At 37.3% G+C, this 18243-nt stretch overlaps 1 protein-coding gene across 5 annotated transcripts in view; it reads right to left on the bottom strand.

The window, feature by feature from the left end:
* sash1a (SAM and SH3 domain containing 1a) overlaps positions 1–18243 on the bottom strand; it is a 168036-nt gene that overhangs the window by 128418 nt on the left and 21375 nt on the right. The gene's annotated exons all lie outside the window — the stretch shown is intronic.

Here is an 18243-nt window from a genome sequence, read left to right as displayed (position 1 = left end):
CTGGTGATATACATCAAGTTGTACACCATCAAACAGTGCAAATGCGCATTTTTATTCCTGGACCTGAGAAGAGGATTATAGCTTCACATGTGAGAAGTTGCAAGGTGGAACTAAGACATGCAATGTAGTTCAGTGAAACACATGCAAGAGATTTGTTTTAATTACCCTGTCATTGCTGTGTTGTAATTAATTAGTTTACAACACTGGCAGGGCCTTTATTCTTTTGACTCATTAGCCACAACTGTTGAACAGCATTTCCCAACCCCATGCAGAACCATGATGGATGTCATATTAAGTTGACCAAGTTGTGTAGAACGAGAACAAAGATAATTTGTAGAAACTGAAATAATTAACAGAAACTGCATTTTGTCACCCCTTTTATTGATCTTCACAATGAAATAGAGACTATTTTGACTGCTGGATCCTTCCTCTGTGTTGCAGGACCTAGACTAGACTCAGCAGTTGTAAAACAATTCTGACTAAACTATGTGATGGTAGTTTAAAGTTATTGAGCAGGGAAACATGTTTTCTGTAAAATTTGTCCAGCTGCACATTTAACTGGAGCCTGTTATGGCCTGAGATATCAATGTGACATATCAAACTACTAACAGTAGGTGAGCAAACAGCCTGTGTAAACAACAAAAAAAGTAAATAAAAAAATATGTTTATTGAAAACTCTACCTGCATCTCTTAATTCAAATAAATCTGAAGTCTCTTTACAAAGTTCTTGTGGAAAACAATACCTTTCTCTGTCAGAACTAATACATTTCAAAGTAAAAATAGCAGCTTATCACTTAGTGTACATTAACCTCTTTGACATGAAATCCTTTTTTACACATCTCAGGTTACATCAGTTTGCGGAACTTAATCATTTTTTCTTGTCCATAGCACACCAGCAAGCAAAACACTCTCCTGATTTCCTGCTTAGCTACTGTTGAGCCAACATCTGCTCTGCTTTATGTCCTGCATCTGAGATAAGCGATAAAGAGCAGACAAAAACAGCGCTACCGCAACATGCTGATAAGCACTGTTACAAGACTGATGGTCCGCCCGCACATCTCTGTCCACACTAGACTTCTGTAGCAGATAAAACCTAACATCCTTACAAGAACTTAGCAAGATAAATATGGAAGCATGATAATGGAAGAACTAAGTGTAGCACTAGGTGGAGAAAAAGACATGTCACAAATGTCAGTTAATAAAGGGGCAAACCCTTATTATATGTAAGATCTGAAACAGCAGCTGGGAAAATGCTAATCCAGCAACAAACGGAAATGAAAATGAGATGGAGTGAGTTTTATCATTGTGGCTATTACTGTTGAATAAATGCGCAAGAGCTCTGTATAAAGAAAAAAGAATAAAGTTTGCCTCAGATAGTTGCATTCATGGTGAGTTCCTTAGGGAATTTCTCCCTGAAACATCTGTAGATGTTTTTGCAACAGAGAAACATCTGAGGAAATTCTCACACCAAAGTCAAGTTATTTCTATTTGAACCTTTAAGTCATTCCTAGGAGATCAAACTACACATAACCCACAGTTGCAAAGGTAGAAATAGAAAGAAATTCTCCACAGATGTATCACCATAGAAATTCTCAATAGAAGAAGTTCTCCACTGAAGCATCATTTTGTACAGAATTTCATGCTGTACAAAATGAATGCCAATTTGATATGACAATAATGTTCTTCAAATTTTGTTTAACAAATGCAGTAAATTACTTATTATCTGCCTTTTTATGGCCCGTTTATATATTTTTGTTATCACACTGGTGTGATTAAAACAGATCTAACAAGAATTGTTGCCAAGATTCAACATCCCATAATCCATATTCCAGCAGCAGCAGCAGCTGGGAAACTAATATACAGTGTCATAAATGAGTGAATCTGATTGGATAATTGAAATGAGCTCATTGAGATTTAGCAGCAGGCAGTCAGTTCAGGTGTGCTTCTGCATCTTAGACATGCATGAGTCCATGACACTGAATGAATGACAACTGCAAAATGTACATGTTAGCACAGTGAGATGTGGAATGCCTTGTAAGGTCCACAGCACATGTTGTTTGGGACAACTTGGGGAAGAAAAAAAAAACCTGGCCTTGGTATGGCATTAACTAATTGGAATTCCATTGAACTCTAGCATGAATAGTTACAGGACTCCTCGACAAATTCCATTTCTCTGCCAGTTTTATACAATTAACCAGTACAGACATTTGGATGGCTTCGCATGAATATCTGCCAAAAGTAAACACCCAGCATTGTACAATTTCTTTCTTTTTTTTTTTTTATTTAACTCGGTCAGATTTTCTGTCTTCTCATTGGATTTGTGATTAGTTTAAATATGCCTTAATTCTAAAAGAGCAACCTTCCAGATTTATTTTCTTATTTAATCTATTGTTTTTAGATAATATTATAGATAGTGTTTAACCCTTGAACTTCTTCACATTAAAAATGAATACTGTTTGTTTAATAGGATCTTTTTTCTATGCACAAATCCCAAGTGGATAATTGTGTAGTGAGCAAGAGTGATTTGTTTTTAAAATTTTTTAGAAGTAAAAATCTGAAAAAGTGTGGCGCACATATGTATTTAGCTCTCGGAAGGCAAACATTTGTAGAATGAGCTTTATCTGCAATTATAACCAAAGGTCTTTTTGGACATGTCCCCATGTGCAAAATGTGATACATCTCCATAAAATGAATCTCTATATAATCCCTCCAAAAATTTGCTCTTGTGACAAGATGGGAAATTAATTTTTTAAGGCATAGTATTCCAATCTCAGATTTATTCTGATAACCTTTTGTAGCTCTATTATCATCTTTGAAGTATCTAAGACAAATATAACAAGAATAACTAGCAGATAGGAGCCACAGAAACACATAGACTGGTGGTAGACCCCCCTGCAACAGACTGGAAGGACTCCTTAACTCCCACAGCCACCATCATGCTCCACGTCTCCCTCTGTGCCTCTGCATCTGTTGCAGTCTGCGAGGCAGATGTTCCTATGTTGAGAGTCAGCAGGCAGATACAACCCACTCCACCCTCCACCCCCTCCAGCAATTACCTCTCTATCTACCCGACAGCAACAACACCCGGCCCCCACCTAATCCGAGGTCCAACACCTCTCTCTGCAGCAGTCCTTTGTGCAATTTTCATTGACCCTCATCTCTACACAATTAGGACGGATAACAAGAGGGAGTTTCTGTAGAGGTGGTGGCAGGGGCCAGGCTTTTTGCTCGAATGATAAAAAAGATAATGTGTGCAAGACTGAAGGCTGGTTGTATCTTGTTACACCTGCTTAAATTGCATCTATTTTAATTACAAGTATCCATGCTAAATAATTAAAATGCACATTCTGCTACCTCTGATGTAATATTTTTTTGCACTGGACAGTCTGCAGCCGAGCAACAAACGACACATGCTTTTTTTTTTTCTTTGGGTTTTGGTGGCAGGCGTCTGGCTCAGGGTCATATCTGACTGCTGTTGAGGAGAATAATGATGAATATTGGAGCTGCCATTAATCTTGAGCAGGTATATGTAAGCCAGGCTGTGTATTTGTGTGCATCTGTGAACAGTGTCATGCAACATTTCCCCTGAAGCCAGGTGGTGACTAGACAGAACAAGGTCAAGAAGAAAGGTCAGAGAGCATTCTGGCCCACCTCCCCGCTTTTCCTGGAGAACACAGGGGAAATGGCACATGAATGAACTATTAGTTAAATCATCTGAAAGGGGCAATTTCATCTGAAAGTATTTCCAAATTCATACACATTGATGTCCATTTGTTACATTTATTTTTCAAAGGTAGCTGTGTAGATTTTGAGCTGCAGTATGTTCAATTACTTCCAAAAGAAGAGAAAAAGAACAGAAATAGTATATTTCTGTATAGTATACAGTATATTGTGTTTTGAAGCATGATATACTGCAAATATATAATCTTTGTAAAATTGATGTGTGGAATAGTCATATCGCACAAGACTGAGTGAAATAACTGGAGTGAAAATAGGCATACGCCCAACTCTAAATTGTCATGACAATATTTACTGCAAGATTTTCTGATATACAGTCCTACACAGAAACATCATGAATATTAACAAACGGAAATGGCAAATCCAGTCTAGAAGGCCCACTTGTGACTTTCATATTTCACAACCAGCAGAGCTTCAAAAATCTATTTCTAATTAATTAGATCTTGGCATCAGCTGGATTTAACGAGTGCTAAAAGACATAAAATATAATGTGTGTCCATATAGGGTGAGAAGCATTATAGCAGATTGAAAAACCTAGCTCATGTTGATTCTGTAAAACATCTAAATGAAAATGTGATAACATGCTGGGTTAAAGTTAAAGTTAGTCATTTTGTATTGATCATATGAGAAGAAAAGAAGAGCAGCTCTGCAAAGCCAAATATATGCTGCTCTATTGATGCTAAATTCACAGCTGGGCATGTCATGTATCAAGTGTCATTGTAGAAAGCCTCCATCTCTGCCTCTGTTTGGTGCAAACCTGCGGGCATATGTCAGACTGTACTCCCACACAGAAAACACTTCACACAAACACATGGATACACGCAAACACAGTCTAGTGCTTAAATATTAACACAAAATGAGCTACATTGGTTTACAGTTGTTGATTTCCAAGGTAATTAGGTTTCCTCATAAGCCACTCTTTCTGGCCTACATTTCAAAAGATTCAAAGATTTTCTTTGTTAACACCCCAACCTCTTCCATAAGCCCTGCAGCAAGGATGTACAATTCTAAAATGAACTCTACATCACCTCCAACGCAGCCAAAGGAAATGAGGCAGCGCTAAAGGGAGGACGAGGAAAGTATGCCAACTGCAAACTCAGCCAATCATGTGTGGGATGTCAGTGGAGAAGGATATCTTGTGGGATTGGAGAAAGAGCCAGTGGGGGGACTGATAACCCTGTGTGAGAAATCCTGTAAGCTACCAAGATGCCAAGTATACTCTATATTCTATATGATAACATTAGGTATTCTTTAGTAGGAGATTGTTGTTTCTTGTGGGTGGAATTTGTCTTCAGACAAAAAGACAGTTTTTAGCCTTTCTGTAGTTTAAAACCATAAACTCTTCTGGGCCTGCTCAAATGTCGTTTTGAATGACATTTGAACTGCAGTTGAGGAGAATAATGATGAATATTGGAGTTGCCATTCATCTTGAGCTTTCCATGATATTCTTCAAATATAATATAAATGAATTATTGTTTTAAAAACTAACACAATAGCCAAACAAACTTGCAGAAAATATTTCAGCTTTCAAGTAAGTCAGCCTGCCGTTTAAAATTTCTAATCCATTTGTGCTACCGTCAACTCAAAAACAAAAATGCAACATTTAAGTCTCACATATACACTGTTTATATTCCTTAGCCACCCCATAAAGTGTAAAAATGTTCCTTATTTCCTTAATTATGGGAAACTGGTGATCAGCTGACAATTAAATATGAACCCTATCTTATCTACCTCGGTAAAAGTCTAAAAATCTGCTATTCTGAGACAGGCTTGACTGACAGACCCACCCACCAGGTCATGTTTGCATGTTCACAATTAACAATAGTCACCCTCATTGTTACCTGACTTATTTGACAAAAGCCCCTTTTTCAACATGGATCCCTTAAATGGGTTCATTTTGTACTTGTGTTACTCTAAAGAGCAGAAAGGTAACGAGACAAAATATATACATACTAGAAACTTCCACCAAATTTAGTGAGTATTTAACATGTTTTCTTGGTTGCATTTATGTACCAAAAAATATCAAATGAAAATGATCTTGGAGGTCACAGGAAAAAAAAAATCATAAGCTACCACAATAGCTCAATGTGTAAACTTGTCTACAATTAAATGCAATTTTTTTTTTTAAACAAATGGAACTGTGACAAACAAAATAAGGACCAATGTTTATCTTGACACGGTGCGTAGTAAGGAAGATGACAAAAAAATTATCAGTCTAAGAAGTGCAGCTTTTTTTTTTGTGTAAACGCATGTTAATACGCTTTGTTGATGTAAGAGAAAAAAATCTCATTGGCTTCCTGGCCAAACGTCACCATGGGTGCCAATAAATGAGGACTGTGCTAAATTTTCTAATAAAATGGAGACTTTTGCTTTTTGTTACTGCCGACTACCGATGAAAAAAAATTACAGCTCCGTGCCCCAGAACTATCCAATTCAATGTGCTTAGCATGCTAACTCACCTGACACCCAACCAGAATGCACAATCTGTTCAAACAGCAAGGAAGAATCATCTGCTATGCTTAATGCAAAGGAGAGCCCGGGGAGGGAGGGTGGTGAGGGAATGAGACAGAAGTGAGCTGCAGCTTATGACCATTTTGGAATTTAAATGCAAGTTTAAATCTTTTTCTCGTTCCCATTTATTAACGGAGATCTGTTTTATTTATTTTTGGGTGAGTGAGCCAGGGGTGAATTTTGATAATCAAATTTTGCAATCAAATGTAAACCCAACATTCAGTCTCTTAGGAAACTTGATAATTATTCAATGTATAATTTCATATAAAAAAAATGTTATGCCCATGTTATTGGCAAATCCAGTCTAGAAGGCCCAGATAGACAAGACCTCACTTATGGAGATTACCTCTCAAAATAGACAAAGTCTTTGGTGATAATCATCTTTATTGAGGTGAACGTGGTATTTCTACTTCCCATTTCTTCTCCTCCCTCATGAAATCAAATATCAACTTGATAAAATATACTTTGTGTATGCATGCATGTTGAGCTAGTTTCTTGCTTAAAAAAATGTAATAGGCTCTGACTGAAATTTTAAATGATTTCGTCTTCAGCTATTTTCACTGACAAGACAGAAAAATCCTTTGACTCCTCCTGCATCTTGTTGTGATTGAAAACAACACCTTTGTGAAACTGAGACAACAAATCTTCTCCCCAAATAAGAAAACCTATTCATAAGATTTGGCGGTTTCAGAGGTGATTTCTCCAAGACCATTTTGTCACCTTTGAGTAAGTGTTTCCCTGTTGTCACATGCCTGTCTGCTTCCCAAAGAGAGTGCGAGCTCTGGAAAAAGCTGAGTCATGAAAAACACACTAAAGGACTACACTAAAGGAGGCGGCAGAGAGAAACTTTAATAAAGTTTGTCAGGATCTGTGAGGTCGAACTGATAAGTGTGAGGAAATTGTCTCGCACTAAAAGACAGCGCTGGGAAGTGGAGGGAGAAGAAAGCAGAGGGGAAGCAAATGTGTAACAGTTTGTGTCATACATCTATAAATAATCAAGTATATATCTATATATTATGTATGTTTCAGCTGTTAGAAATCTGCCTGTTAAATTTAAATCCAAGAAAAACAATACATGTTTGTACACTATGTATGTATTTACACTATGTAAATACAAACATATTGTATGTATTTACACTATATAAATACATAGTGTATTTACATAAATACACGTTGTAATAATCTCATGTATTTAGATACATGAATCTTTACATTGAGCCATTCTACATGTATTAGAATAGCAAAACTGAAATTGAAAATTACTCATCTACAGCCAGGCTCTAGATCTTGTAGAAATAATTTACACTAAAAGGCAACACAGTTTGGTGAGTTTTATACAGTAAGGCAGAGCATCAAAATGAACTTATGAACTCCATTTTCTCTTTGAAATGTATATGCATGGGTTTGGACATGTGTCATCCACATTTCTAAGCACCACTTGAAGGGCAGACTGTATGAGCTCCTGGCCATAAATACATCACTAAGTCTGATGAAATTGATTTTACGACTTGAAAACTCAGAGGTCACAGAGTACCTCTAAGTTTCAGTAAATCAAAGAAAAATTAACTACATTCAAAAACTACATCTGAGGTCTTTTTGCCTAAATGAAACTGGGATCAGAGTTAAGTAGCTTAAGAAACAAAAGTAAAATATTGACACCATCCTAGATTTAACAGTAAAAGATTAAAAGACTAAACCCAGTGAAAGTCATATGAAGTGGTCTTGAGAAGGACTGTTAATTTAGAACCAAAATATAAACTAAACAAGAATAATTACACACCTGTAAATCCTTAAGATTTCAACATTTTTACTAAACATTACTTTAACACAAACAATAAAATTCAGCAAAGAAATTTTGCATAATGTGCTAGAATGTGCTTGTTTTCATCTTGATTGGCACTGAGCAGCGTAAAATGAAAGTCTCTATGTTTTTAACCAATTAATGCATTATGTGTTTCTACCAGGCTGAGTGAACCAAATGCTCTTCTGGATGGATAAGAGTCTTGAGGCAGAGAGACTCAAAGAAACATATTTTCAGCATCAATAAAGTGTTTAAAATAAGCTCAATGCAAACACAGCAATGTAGGAAGCAATTTCAAGAGAATTTTTAAATTTAGGCTGCAAGAGTGGGAGAAAGAACAGGGATTTCAGCTGGTAATGGGAGGACTGAATTATCACGGTAAAGCTGATTTATTTTATTCTTCCATTACATCATTTAGCATCTGGAAATGTTGAAAGCCTCATGGAAATCTCAGAGTTAAGGTAAGGAGCTACATTCTCCAATGAATATGTCCACGCTTTTATTAATGCTAGCTCTTACTAACTGTGTTTTTCATGACTCAAAGTTTATACAATTTAAAATGTGAATGTAGTAATTGTACTGCTTTGTTTCAAATAATAATAAAATCTTGTGATGTTTCAACTACTCCAAATATGAACAACTATTAGCCCCTTAAGGAAAGAAGATTTTGACTGCTGCTCTTATTTCTTCTTGTATCACAATACTTTCAAGAAAAATCCTAATTAGATAAGTCACTTTCAACCGGTCAAAGAAACTGGACACCAAATTCGGATCGGTGCTTTTCTAAAATATCTCTATGCCACATTATTTCTCAGTTGTTGAAATACTTTCAAATATACACTCCAAGGCCAGCGCCACAGAAAGCCCCTACACATATGCTGCAGAGCACCTGATCGATCAGCACCACCGTGTTAGCATTGCAGATGGCCATCATTTGAAGGGTATCATGTGAGAATCAATCCCAGGCAGCAGCATTTGAGCTCTGGAGATTCCACGGGGATAAGTTTGCTCAAATTTGACGAGCTGGGATTTGGCACTCCAGAGCTTTGTTTGTCACAATATTGATTTAGAAATAATTACCCAGACTGCTTAGTGATTCTGCGAGTGTTCGCCAGTATCCCGCTCCACAACCCCAAGCCTCTTTCCCCGAGTGTCACCGCTGGTAAACCAGCCATTATTACTCCCTCTGATTAGATGTACCCAACATAATCTGCTAGAGAGCTGTCTGTTTTGAAATACAGCTGTAGCTGTCTGCTCTTCCTGCAGAGAGGTCTAACAGAGTAAGTAAGTAAGTAATTACCATCAAAGCTGGTGCATTTGATTGACAGCTAACTGCTGATTGAATAACTGTAGATATGAATCATTCAGATACACCATAAAAACCGTTAACAATAGTGAGCCTTTGCAAAGGTGTGGGGATTTCATTTTTAAAGAACAAATGTAAACAAAATTTGTTCTTACTAAATACTAAAATTTCAAATGACATGATTCTGATTTAGAATTCCAGCAGAAGAGTTAAGAGATGGCCCACATTACAGTTAAGGTTGTGTCCATTAAAAACATGGAAAACAAATCACCAAGCACACCAAGTCAAACGTGTCACAGCGTATTTTGTTGGCACATCTGCTCCACTGAGACAGCTTGATAAAGTGTCCATGCAACACCGTGCAGCATAACTGCTCAGCAGGGATAAAAGTGAAGGAGATATGCTGGCTTTAAGTGCTCTAATCGCTCTGAATCACATAACCCATTGCTACGGCCCTGCTCTAATAGACTAATTATGAATCTGTGCAGTACATACAGGAAGGCAGCAGCTGAGCAAATTCTCCCTGTTGCAGCCTAGCAATCCATTTCTCATGCTTTCTGCTGTATCTGAATTAGAGATGGAGCAGTCTGCAGCTTCCTTTCAAATGTCTCAACAACCGAACAGAAGCACAAGTAAAAAGGAATTTGGGATTTGTTTCTAGCAGCCTGGCAATTCTTTTCCCCACAGCTTTTAACAGAAATCATGTGCTACACTTAATTGGACAGATGGAATGAAGAAACGCATGGAAGGTTTGCTGTTTTTTCACACCAAGTCTGAATTTACTCTGAAGGATTATCATTCAAGATAATGCATTGAGTCATTTAAATCGATATGTGAACATGGTTTTTATTAAATCCTCGCAACATTAAAATAAGATACTAAATATGAATTGTTTAAGCTACCAGGTTGGTGCATAAGAACATTGAGCAGTTGATGATTAACCAATTAGTGATTTTATCATTACAGGTCATGGGGTGTAGTTTTGGTTATTTTAAACAGCATAAACACTCTGAAAATATAAACCATTATCTATTTTAACTCTGGTTAACAACAAAAGTTTTTTGTCTAACCAAACGTGGTTTGGTTTAAATGAAGAATAATATTACTTTTTAAATTCACAATGTTTAAAAATAGCGTTCCTAATGGTGAATTTAGAGCTAAATAGATAGAAGTTAATTTGTTCTTCTAAAGTAACATTTTAATGCTTGCATGGCAATTATGATTCTTTTGTGTCCTTTAACAATTCCAGAATGTTCAAATCTTTCTGTGTTTTTGATACACCTTTGAAAAGCCTCCAAAATAAAACGTATGTCTATTTTTGTGGTATGCAACACAAATCCAGTGGTTCAGAATTGCTCCAGTTGTCTAACTCAGCATATAACACACATCTAATATTTTACCAGCCTACAAATGTTTAAGTAGCGACAGTTAATTTGACATGCAGCAAGACTGGTCTCCGCTGAGTTGGTGTTATATGCACTATTCTACTTGGTGGTGTCACAATTGCAATGCTGCTGTCATCTAAATTCAGCACAAGGTCTTATTATGTGACTCCACTATTCCCTACAGTCTTTCCAGTTACTTAAGATTAAAATAATTTTGTTTATTTTTCCCCCTTCTCCATCAAGCAGCAACTGCTTTAATAATTACATGGAACCTCCTCAAAATATCCAGTAAATGCAAAAGGAGAATTAATCTCCTGACTGACGCTGTTCTCCGCCCAAACCATTTACTAACAATTAGAGTCAGAATGGCATGAGCTTATTTGCGAGATAATCATCAATAACCGTTGCACGTTGCCTAAAAAACGACCAGTGTTGTTGTTAGTCTAAGATGAATTAAGCATGCAGTTAGCCTGACATCATCCATCGAGGAGAGTTATTATGGCATCATTAAAAAAAAAAAAAAAGGTCATTTAAAGAGGCGTTCATGCAAAACAGGCAAACCTTTCAGCAGCGATGGCTCTCAGCAACCCAGAAAGAGACTGGCTTATATGAGCCGCACATTAAATTGTGCATAAGTACTTATGTGTGCACTATTAACATGTTGGTATGAGTCACGACTACAGTAACTGTTCACGAAGCAAAAGCAAAAATGCTAAAGATAAATCTGATCACTATCATCACAGATCATTTGTTATTTGGAAGTTATGATGAAATTCCTTCCATGTGTAAAAGACAAACACTCAGGTTAAATCAGACAATCAATCTGCTGTAGCCTCCCCCACTTTTATAGCCTATACTCTTGTTGTGACCTTGTACAGCATGGGCACTACTTACAGGTGCTCCATGCAAGCATTTGCATACATTTTCTCTGCAAGCTTTTGCAGATCAGCTCTCATAGGTTGGCCAAAATGAACTAAAAACATAGATAGAACTCCAAGTGATATGGCAGCCTGGGGATTTGTTGCATTCACAAGCATTAGTTTAGAAAAAAAGATTATTCCAGCTCCAGACAGTTTTTCCCCCCTTTGTCTGTATGAAATCTTACTGTGACTGATCTGTTTCAGATGAGTCATAGGGTTTACATGTTAGTGTTTGATAAGGGTATACAGAGCCAAGCAGTGCTGCCTTGTGTAAAGTGAACTGCAGCTGCAGCATAGAAATTTCTTAAGGCCCTGTCAGATTACATTTTACATCACAGATCAAACCAGAAATCACACGGAGCGAAACATGCACAATGGTAAGAACAATAAGACGAAAATTGTGGAAATGTTTATTTGTACCACCACTTTGCGGATTGTTGTTTAGCTTAAGGTGCATTAAGTATTAAGTTTATTAATTTGACAAAAATTCAGAAAAATGGCTAATGTGCAGTAGTTAAAGATTGAATAGCCATTTCTGTGCAGAGTACTGAAACTGCTAAAACTAAGACCCATATTTAGTTCACCTGTCAATTACTGTAAATATTACTTTATTCTTTCAGTTGGCCCAAACATTGAGCCTTAAGGCATCCTACTGGTGACATCCAGTTAATAGGAGGATTGACCACAGAGTTAAATACATGCAAAGATTTATCAGTGACATTCTTGGTCACATTGCTCATGTAAATTGTAACAGGCTTTGGTCCTAATACAGAAACCTGAAGGACATATTTTGCAACACTGAAGTAATGGAAAGACAAGCCATCAAGTTAAGCATACTCCCAATGGACAAAAAGATCATTTGAAAATCAGTTTATAGCTTAGTTTGAAAGACCAATATCTGAAAGCCCTTTAATATGACATGTGATAATTTACTCGGCCGAATGCTTTTGGCAAGCCTAAAATACATAGTGCAGCTTATAATAAGGGGCACAAGTCTAACCTGGCATGGGGAATTTTAATAAAGGGTTCTGTGCAGAATTCTTCCTGCAAAATCACCAGCGTTGCCATGGCAAAAGCTGAAGCCCTTCACTCACCTATAACTCGTGGACCTCTCTTTACTAGCACTTAATAAGGCACAGCACAAAGCGTTGGATTTTTTCACTGTTCAGTGACTCGACTGTAAAAATGTTTTTCTTTGGCTTTTGTTAGACACGTTTTACTGTTTACATATAAGACAAAGCTGACTCCAAAGTTAGCAAAACAAAAATGTAGTAGCTATTTTGTCATGGTTGCCAAAGCGTGGGAGATTAGTTTGCACCCGTGCAACAAAACCATCTGGTTATAGTGTATGCTTGTAATCTTACACACACGTAAATGCAAGTGGTCTAGGGTGTTTGATTTGTTCCAGTAAAATCTGTGATTGTATTAGTAGCAATCCATGGATATGAGCTTATGTTCAGTGCTTTGTTGGATTTGTCATAAAGGAATGAGTAAGATGAAATCATTTTTAGACTATGTACTTAGCATCTTAGCAACTTTTCCACATTCCTTTTTTATTTAACTAAAGAAACTAACATTGGCACTCAATCTTTGCATCAGTTCTGTCATCAATCTCAGCAGCCTGACAACACAGAGCATTCATTGGGGGAAAAAAAAAGTGCTGGTCTCAGCCAAAGTGCCTTAAAGCAAACATCACAGCAGAGTGAAACTGTATCGCTGGGCCACTTCAGGATGGCTGAAAACGTGCACTTCACTGTCAAACCTGCCTCTTACGAAGCGCCACGTCCTAAAAAAAAGGCCCCTGAAAAGCATGCTCGACATTTGTTTACAAAACACTGTCAGACAGAAGTGCAGGGGGTGGCGGGGGTGGTGGATAGGTTCACTGGAGAGGTCATGAGTGGATTTAAGCTGTACTATGTAAATGACCCCCTCCTATAGGATTTCAATGAGCACTAAATAATGTGCCGGTATGACCTAGTCTCATCTCTCACTCTCTCTCTCTCTTCCCTCCCATCAACAAAGAGCCTCTGTCAGCGAGTTTCACTCTGCTGAGAGACAGAGCAGAGTGAGGGAGACGGAGACAGGGCAGAGACACACACACACACACACGCACACACACACACAATAGATGAATGCCTCATAGAGAAAGAGAGATGAATAAATGAGTCTGGTTTCTACTGTTTCCACTGAGCTTTGCTTTGATTATAATGGAGAAGCAATTCTTAAAAATAAACAAACAGATGACTTATTCAGAAAATAAAAAAACAAATATTGATGCAAATTAGACCCAAAATGCAAAGTTATATCTCAGGAGATAACATGGGCTGCATAAATTGACATTTAAACAGGACTCCAAGGCTGTTATGCAACTTATTTTCATTCACTCACTTATGACTTGATTTTTCACAGGAACTGTATGAAACTGTTTATGTGAGAAATCTTAACCAACTTTGCATTTGTGCAAACAGTTTTAAGGAGATCTTGTTAACAGAGACTTTCACATGTTGACAACTGATGTACCGCACTGAGCTCCACCAATAACAAAACCGGAGGAAAATGAACCAAGTGTACACTGACCCAAACCAAAATATGTACCGTCAAGCAAAATGATGGCAATATCATGCTTCAGGGTTGTTTTGCATGAAGTGATACAGGAGAAACGTACAAAGTGAACAGAGTAATGAAAAATGATTTTGAACATCACCTCCAATTAACATCTGGTGGGTTGACACTTAGACACAATTCGACATCCCGGAAGGACAATTCTAAACAAATAGTGGAATTTATTTAAGAATGAATAATCAGGCTAACATTCTAGCATTAAGCTTCCTTAATCTCTTATCATTTTGAGGAATTGTGAATTATATTTCAAATCTGATATTGGGCTCAGCAACTCTGTAAATTCTGCTAAGAAAGGTTTGACATCCTTATAAAATATGCAACAATGTGGCTCTTTAGAAAAGTGTGCCATCCAGGTGGAGTTTGTAAAGAGACAACTAACTAACTAAATAGTAAGTTTCTGTCAATTATGTTCTCTTCTGTGTGGATGAGGAAACATTCACAAACATTTGAAAATTATTCATCGAGCTCTTGCTTTTAAACTAAACTGTAGATAAACTGTGTTTTAATTTATGTACTGACGTAAAAAGCTGCCTGAAATGTTGAACATTTTTCACACAAAATCTTAAGCGTCTTTTCACCTTTCTATATTTAAAATGTTAGCGACAGCCAGTATGCAAACAATAAATCACAGCCTCGCAGGAATCTCTTACTTGAATCAAATGAAAACTCCAAGATTAGAAACACCATTCCATTCTAGCAACCATTTGCTCCACTCTCTCTGAATAAGCAGAGTGTTAATAATGAAAACCTTTCACAAGTGTGGAAATAGGAGCTTTGCATGTTTTAAGCCCCAGGGCGGCTCTTGTCAGCCAGCCACGCTTCTCCTCTTGCTGCTGCCTTTCGGCCTCCATGGAGACCAGATGAATCATTCTGTTCAACCTCTGACCTTCAGTAGGGTGATACGTGACACGCAGTTAGTGGCACATTAGCAGCTGAGAGCCTGCAGGCATGCCAAGACTGGCTGAGTCAGGATATTTTTCCTACAGGACGTGCCACAGTCCAAGCCTACGGGATTGAATGACCGAAGGTCTTTGTAAATATAGTGATCCTGTCCGCCAAGGGCTTGGTATTTAGAAGAAACGTTTTGCAGACAGACACTTATAGGACACATCCTACATCAGTCTTCTAACATATAGTGACCTACATTCTTAGCTTAACATGTACATCTGTGGAGTGATGAGCAAAATAAAACCAAAGTGAAAAGAGCAAATGAACTGCTTTGGACCTATGTCACAGTTAATAAAAGACATCCTGGCAGCACGAAGTGAGAAGCAACTACTAATCCCAGATATTATGATTACTGTGCTGCAGCAAGCATATCACTGATGCCTGTCACTGTGCTTATTGTCCACAGGATCACAGGAGAGCACTGCACAAAAATCCCACAGCAGTGCTTCTACATGTTGCCTTGGTAACCTATTACAGCAAAAACACAAACACACACACACACACACACACACACACTTTCAGGACAAAAAAAAAAAAAAAAAGGATAGCAAACTTGACATTCCATAATGAGACGACTGTGAATGGGGTACAGCGGGGGGCTTTGCTTAGAGTCGAGCATACTGTCAACATAAATACACAATCCTTCTGCCCTCTCTCAGTGAGGATAAATACCCAGAGAGAATTTGTCACACAGGAAAAAGGGGAAAAGAGAAGGTTTTACTGCATCAAAATTTCTGCTGTTTGTGGATGGCAGAAAACAAAATGAGTCATCCCAGTGCACATGCAAATACAGTCTCAATTCAGAGACTCAATGACAAAAAAAAAGCTTCATCAGACATTTCCTTCTGGCTTCTATCCCCTTGTGGGCTCTGTCCTCCAGGAAGTCAGAGTGCTGATGTGATTGAAAGTATCCCTGGTAAAGGCTTTTACTCACTCGACCACATAGGTGAGAAAGAACTGAAATGTTGAATATGATCAGAGATTACACCACAGTCCAAGAACACTTGCTTTACTTAAAAGATCCAACTTTTAACAAGAACTTTCAAACATTTATCCAGATGTGACAAGCTGAAAACATCTGGCTCGTTTCATTTAATCTCTCGGCTCAGTAGGAAATATCCTCGCACACAAGAACTAAACATGGCAAATTTCTATTTAAAATTCTCCTGAGCCGTGTCCACTGGACTATAGAGGCTAATTTTTTGCATGCGTTTTAAAATGCTGTAGTCCAGCTCATGCACGCCTGTTTTTAAAATCTTTTTAGTGACATCCAATGGCTGGAAGTCAGGAGACTGAATGTCAAATTAATCTCTCAGGAGAAGGAGACAAAAAGTGGAAAGAAATTCTTCAAGGGAAGCCTTGTTTATTCATAAAGTTATGATAAGAGTCCCTGTGAGAAATCGTCTGGTGTCCAGAACTGGACGATTTTCTGCTTGACTGCCCCGTCAGGCTCAGAAACTCAAAAAGGTGACCATTATCATACCAGTGAATGAACCAGGACTTTCAACAAAACTCTACAGCATGAAAGCTGTGACTGACAAAGGAAGATTCAGTTAGCTTATTTTGAGTAAGCTATGTCAAATGAAGTAAGACGAACCACAGAGAAAGTAAAACTGTATTCAAAGGGAAACCATACATTTTACAAATATGTCGACCACAAACCACAACATTCTGGTTGCGGCCTCTACAGTTGTGATGCTTCTATATTCTCCGACTGATGTGATTATATAAAACGTGATTGTGGTATATGTGACAGGCATTAAACTATTTTCAGACCAGAAATGTTAGCAAATTTGCTAAGTCACATTAGTAAAAGCATCCTTTTGTAGCGGCAGTTTTTTTGGAGGGGTGAGAACGTCAGAGAATTGTAAATAAAGTTGTAAAATCTTAATTGCAGTTAAGAACTATAGATGTATTCACTATGTTTTTGTACACAAATATATCAATTTATGGAGGATTCCACTCAAACACTTTATTGGCTTTTCAAAATCATTTTTGTCCTGTCATCCAAATAACCTTTTAGGCTTTGAGATGTGGGGAATACATGGAAAATGACATGGAAAATTAGCTTTTATGTGGTTGATGAAGTAGATCATTATTTTTCAGTTGAATTTTAGTTTGCAAAGATTTAATCAGAAAAAAATTGCAATTGCATCTCTAATGAAAAAAAAGTTTTGATTGAATGGCCGATGTGAAAATAAAAAGAAGAGTTGCAATAAAGTAGCATGTAATGCAATTTTTTTTTTACAGTTTTAAGTTGTATTTCTTTTTCATAAGAAACCTTCAGGCATAGGCTTAGCTATTTATAAACTAATTCCTAAAGACATTTGGGATCTGCAAGAAAAAAAACTTAAAAGCCCAAACACAATGCTAACAAGTAATGTAATTAGCTGATCCTTTGTGTGTTGTTTTGCACTTAGTCAATTCACTACCTCTAATAATCCCATGTAGGCAGTTTATAGTGCCCTTACTGCTATTAAACTCTTTTACCATGATGCCATTATCTCTTCTGTCTAGGTTTTTATGGCATAAGGGCTGGATGGTTTTTATTGTTCCTGGAAAATGATTTTCCCCAATGGCAAACTCCTCTGTTTTAGAGGTTAATGGGGGCTGTTGTATTTGAAGTCATTTTATTTATTTATTTTTTCTGCGCCTTCAACTGCATAAACAAATAATTTGCTGTCCATAAAGGTGGACATGTTTCAGTAGTTCTTGTCTTAACTTGACAAGAATGTCCTGTAGCTCTCTTAAGAATCTGAACTTCAGAAGTTATCCTCAGCTTTTTAAAGTAATTGCACACACATGAAGTTGCAAGACTATGCTTTCTGGAGCAACACCATACTTATGTATTTCCACAGCACACAGTCAGTAGACTTAGACGTGATTAGCATCAATACAGATATCTTGACTAATAACACACAGTGTTTGTATTTCTAGTGTACATTTAGTTATTCCTAAATGCACACTCATTTCTTGCTAACATACCAGACTAGAAATAAATAGTCTTTCATC

Source organism: Gambusia affinis, linkage group LG22 (genome assembly GCF_019740435.1).
Source record: "Gambusia affinis linkage group LG22, SWU_Gaff_1.0, whole genome shotgun sequence".
NCBI classification, from domain to species: Eukaryota; Metazoa; Chordata; class Actinopteri; order Cyprinodontiformes; family Poeciliidae; genus Gambusia; species Gambusia affinis.
This window is presented reverse-complemented; position numbering and strand designations above follow the sequence as displayed.